The sequence below is a fragment of the Rattus norvegicus genome, chromosome X (assembly GCF_036323735.1).
Source record: "Rattus norvegicus strain BN/NHsdMcwi chromosome X, GRCr8, whole genome shotgun sequence".
NCBI classification, from domain to species: domain Eukaryota; kingdom Metazoa; phylum Chordata; class Mammalia; order Rodentia; family Muridae; genus Rattus; species Rattus norvegicus.
Genome location: NC_086039.1, coordinates 85,887,084 through 85,893,083, shown reverse-complemented (window position 1 = coordinate 85,893,083; position 6,000 = coordinate 85,887,084).

Here is a 6,000-nt window from a genome sequence, read left to right as displayed (position 1 = left end):
GCCTCCCTCTGTATAACTCACATTTTTGCAATGCATTCTTAGCATTTTCAAAGTACTAGGTGAAATACAGGACTACCGAAAATGTATTCACAATTTAGCTGATGACAAATGTCAAGATTTTACCAACTGAATCAATAGCTGCCTATCAACTTAATAACATTAGCAATGAAGATTTATTGAATTTGAAGATAATTATCATTTATAGCTATTGACAATTAGTATAAAATAATTGAAAACTATATAAATTGTTAATAGCCCTATGTCATAATTTGTGCACAATCAACATCATTTTTAGCATTACTGCTTTTTCCAGATACTCTGTTTACTCATTTAACAAAGTCAAACATATTAAAACCAAATTAAGTTTTAATATGAATAGAAACTGAGAAAAATGTCAACAAGACTTGAATTTTTCACATTCATATTTGATTCAGTTTTAGATATTCTCACAATTCTTGGTAAAATGACAGCCTCCATAATGAGTCTGATGCCCAGAAGAGTCTGCAGTGACACACATGTCAATTCCATGCAGATTCTTAGAATTTCCTATTTTACCGTATCAGTTCTAATTTTCACTTTTTTCTGCTACTTGTACTAGCTCTCTATGTCAACCACCATGTATTTCAAGCATCCTAGTCTGTCATTCTATTCTATTTATATACTACATCTGATGATTTGTACCCTAATGTTACTTATTTTCCTTTTTAAAGTTTATTTTTTATTTTTTATTTTTGATGTTATCTAAACCAAAAGCCATGGCAGAGTCAGGAAGACAGTCTTTTACCTTCTGCTCTTTCCTCCTATTCCAATCCCCAGTCCATATCCAGCTTTGTAGGAAAGTGTTTTTCCCTTCCTCTCTATCCTATACCTAACATATTATACATACCTTCCCTACAAATTTATTCCAACACAACATCCCTTTGTCTCAGACTCCAACTTCTGTAGGCTTTCCCTGAAAACATACTGGTCGCATGAACCAATGGGTGAGATAGGGTATTTTTATTCTCCCTCATTGCTTCCAATTCCAATTCCCCATTCTTATCCCCAGATCTGTAGCAAACCACATGTAGTATCTTCTCCCTCCACTCTGCTCCCATTCCAAAGGGTCTACATAGGTCCTGATGACATATTCTGCTTTCCTCTTCTTTGTGGTCCATGTTGGTACCACACTTCTTGGCTCATCCTCATTTCTAACTGTCAGCCTCTATTATGTAGAATTGCTTTCTACCAAGGATTCTCAGGAATGTGTCTAACAGAATCTCAGAAGCATTTCTTACTAGGGAATCCATAGCCACCTCACTTTACTAAAAACCAGAAAGGGTAGCAGAAATCAGAGAATCAGTTATCACAACTCAGAGTTATAATAATCACGATCCCAGATGCCTAGATACCAGTATAAAAACAGTCAATAAAGACCAGGACAATATGTCCCTACTGAGTGTAGCATCTCTATTAGGGTAAGCCCTGAAATATACAATATATCTGAAATAAAAGAAAAGGATTTCAAAATACCTACAGTGAACATGTTAGTGGTCCATAAAGAAGATATGAATATAAACCCATTAATAAAATCTGTGAAAACACAAACATATTATGAAATTAAGTGACTAAAACTGTTCAAGACCTGGACGTAGAAATAGAATCAATAAAGAAAACATAAAGTAGCAGGAAACTGGAAATGAAAAACTTAGGAACTCAAACAAGACCATCAGTGGCAAACATCACCAACAGAACACAAGAGATAAAAGAAAGAATCCTAAGTATTTTAAACAAGAAGGAATGCATACATTGGTTAAAGTAAATGCTAAATAAATAAATAAATACAGGCATAAAACATTCAGGTAATCTGTGACAGTATGTGAAGAACAAATGTAAGAATAATAGGAATAAAAAATATGAAGGGAAGCCCAGATAAAAACCCAAGAAAATATGTTTAATTAGAAAAAGATTATCCCTAACCTAAATAAAGTACCTATCAAGGTATAAGGAACATACAGAACGTGAAATAGATCTGACCAGAAAAGTTTTCTTTTCAAAATATAACCATGCTGTCCACATTAAAAAAAAAACATGACCCTTTGAGTTCCCTCTCCCCACTGCTGGGAATATTGTCTAAGGTCACCCCCACTAAGTCTTTAGTGTCTTTTACATCCTTGGTCCCTGGTATTTTCTACAGGGTTCCATAACTCCCATCCCCTGATGCTCATCTCTATTCATTTTCTTGGTCATCTGGGCTTCTCTCAGGTCTGGCCACCCATACCTGATCCTGTTCCCATTTCCCCTTCCCCACCTTCATTCCTCTCCAACCCAGGTCCCATCCTTCCTCTTCCTCCTATGAATATTTCCTTCCCATTCTAAGTACAATTGACACATCCTTACTTCAGCCTTGCTTCTTTTTATACTTCTTTCCATCTGTGGGTTGGATCCTATGTATTTTGTACTTTCTAGCTAATATTCACTATTCAGTGAATACATATTATTTATGACCTTTCAGGTCTGAGTTACCTCACCCAGAGTACTTTTTATTTCCATCCATTTGCCTGTAAAATTCCAGAAGTCATTGTTTTTAATGGCTGAGTGATACTCCACTGTATAAATGAATGACATTTTCTATAACCATTTTTAGGTTGAGAGACATTGGATTGTTCCTGGATTCTGACTATTACAAATAAGGTTGCTGTGAACATAGTAGAGCATATGTCCTTGTTATATGTTGGAGCATATTTTGGCTATGTGCCCACGAGTGGTATAGCTGGGTCCTCAAGTAGCACTATTTCCAATTTTCTGAGGAAACACCGGAATGATATGCAGAGTAGTTGTACCAGCTTGCAATCCCACCAACAATGGAGAAGTGTTCCTCTTTCTCCACATCCTTTCCAGCATGTGCTGTCACTTGTGTTATTGATCTTAGTAAATTTCATTGGTGTGAGGTGAAATCTCAGGGTCATTTTGATTTGCATTTCTCTCATGACTAAGGACTTTGAACATTTCTTTACATGCTTCTTGGCAATTCAAGATTATGTTTGTAGACTTCATAAAAATTGTATTTCGGTCTTTTGTTCATAGACATGTTAAAATAACTCTTCCCATTTTATACTGCACTGCTGAACTTTTAATGTGGGAGTACTCTGTCTCTGAAAAGTCCAAAAGGGTTTCTCATCTCAATGATTACTTTTAAATATATTCCATTAAGGATAGTTTTTCCTGGCACTGAAAGCAATTACAAAAACAACAATTGAGGGACTATAAACCAGTATTTATTTTTTTACCTAAATAAATTTTATTGGATATTTTCTTTACTTATATTTCAAATGTTATCCCCTTTCCCAATGTCGACACATCTCTTACCCCTTATCCCTTGCCTCTATGAGAGTGTCCCACTGCCCATGCACCCATTCCTTCCAATCTCCCAACCCTGCCATTTACCTACATGGGGGCACTGAGCTTTCACAGGACCAACGGCCTCTTCTCTCGTTGATACCCAATAAGGCTATCCTCTGCTACATATGTGGCAGGAGCCATGGGTCCTTCCATGTGTACTCTTTGGTTGGTGGTTCCATCTCTGGGAGGCCTGGCGGGGGTAGGGAGGAGGAGGTCTAATGGGTTGTTATTGTTGTTCTTCCTATGAGGTTGCAAATCCCTTCAGCTCCTTCAGTCTTTTCTCTAACTCTTCCATTGGGATCACCTTCTTCAGTCCAAAGGTTAGCTGCAAGAATCCTCATCTGTATCAGTAGGGCTCTTTGAGAGCCTCTCAGGAGATAGCTATATGAGGATGCTATCAACAAGCACTTCTTAGCATTGACAATATTGTCTAGGCTTGGTGACAGTATATGAAATGGATCCCTGGGTGGGGCCATCTCTGGATGACCTTTGCCTCAGGCTCTGCTCCACACTTTGTCTCTGTATTTCCTCCTTTGAATACTTTGTTCTTCCTTTTAATTAGGACTGAAGCATCCACTCTTTGGTATTCCAATTTCATGAGCTTCATGTGGCCTGAGGATTGTATCCTGGGTATTGTGAGCTTTTGGACTAATGTATACTTACCAGTGAGTGTATACCACCTGTGTTCTTTTCTAATTGCTATACCTCACTCAGGATATTTTCTAGTTCCATCCATTTGCCTAAGAATTTCATGAAGTCATTGTACTTAATAGCTTAGTAGTACTCCGTTGTATAAAATTCCCACATTTTCTGTATCAATTCCTCTGTTGAAGGACATCTGGGATCTTTACAGCATCTGGCTATTATAAGTAAGCCTGCTAAGAGCATAGTGGAGCATGGGTCCTTGTTATAATTTGGAGCAGCTTTTGGGTGTATGCCCACAAGAAGTATAGCTGAGTCCTCAGTAGTACCATGTCCAATTTTCAGAGGAACCTCTAGACTGATTTCCAGAGTAGTTGTACAGCTTGCAATCCCACCAAAATTGGAGGAGTCTTCCTCTTTCTCCATATCCTCACCAGCATTTGCTGTCATCTCAGTTTTTGCTCTCAGCCATTCTGACTGATTTGAAGTGGAATCTCAGGGCTGTTTTGATTTGCATTTCTCTGATGACTAAGGATGTTGAACATTTCTTTAGGGACTTCTTGGCCATTCGATATTCTTCAGTTGAGAATTCTTTGCTTAGCTCTGTCCCCCATTTTTTAAATAGGGTTATTTGGTTCTAAATACTTGAATTATTTGTATATATCAGATATTCATCCTCCACTGGATATAGAATTAGTAGAGATTTTTCCCAATCTGTTCAATGCCATTTTTTTTTCCAATTGACAATGTCCTTTGCCTTACCAAATCTTCACAATTTTATGAGGTCCCATTTGCCGATTCTTGATCTAAGAGCATATGCCATTGGTGTTCTTTTCTGGAAACGTTTGCCTGTGCCTGTTTCAAGCTTTTCCCACTTACTCTTCTAGTAGTTCCAGTGTATCCAGTTTTATGTGAAGGTCCTTGATGCACTTGGACCTGAGCTTTGTTCAATGTGATAAGAATGGATGATTTTGCATTCTACATGCTGACTGCCAGATTAACTATCACCATTTATGGAAAATGCTTCCCTAGCTGTCTTTTTTCCAATGGATGGTTTTAGCTCCTTTGCCAAGATCAAGCAACCATAGGTGTGTGGGTTCATTTCTAGGTCCTCAAATTCTATTCGACTGAACTACCTCCCTGTCTCTGTACCAATACCATACAGGTTTTTATCACAATTTTTCTGTAATACAGCTTGAGGTTGGGGATCATGATTTTCCCAGCAGTTCTTTTATTTTTGAGAATAGTTTTTGTTAACCTGGGTTTTTTGTTTGTTTTTTATTCCAAGTTAATTTGCAAATTGCAAATTGCTCTATGAAAAATTAAGTTGGAATTTTGATGGGGATTTCACTGAGTCTGTAGATTGCTTTTGGCAAAATGGCCATTTATACCGTATTAATTCTGCCAATCCATGAGCATGGGAGATCTTTACATATTCTGAGATCTTCGTTGAATTCTTTCTTCAGAGACTTGAAGTTTTATCATACAAATCTTTCACTTGATTGGTTAGAGTCACAGCAAGGTATTTTACATTGTGACTGTTTTGAAGGGTGTCTTTTCCCTAATTTCCTTCTTAGCCTGTTTATCCTTTGAGCAGAAGAAAGCTACTAATTTGTTTGCATTAAATTTATATCTAGCCATTTTGCTGAAGTTGATTATTGGGTTTAGGAGTTCTCGATGGAATTTTTGGGGCCACTTAAGTATACTATCATATCATCTGCAAATTGTGATATTTTGACTTATTCGTTTCCAATTTGTCATTTTTTTGACCTCTTTGTTGTCTAATTGCTCTGGCTAGGACTTCAAGTACCATACTGATTTTAGTGGGATTGCTTTAAGTTTCTATCCATTTAGTTTAATGTTACTGGTTTGCTGTATATTGCTTTTTACTATATTTAGGTATGGGCCTTGAATTCCTGATCTTTCCAAGACTTTAAACATGAAGGGGTGTTGAAATTTGTCAAATGCTTTATCAGT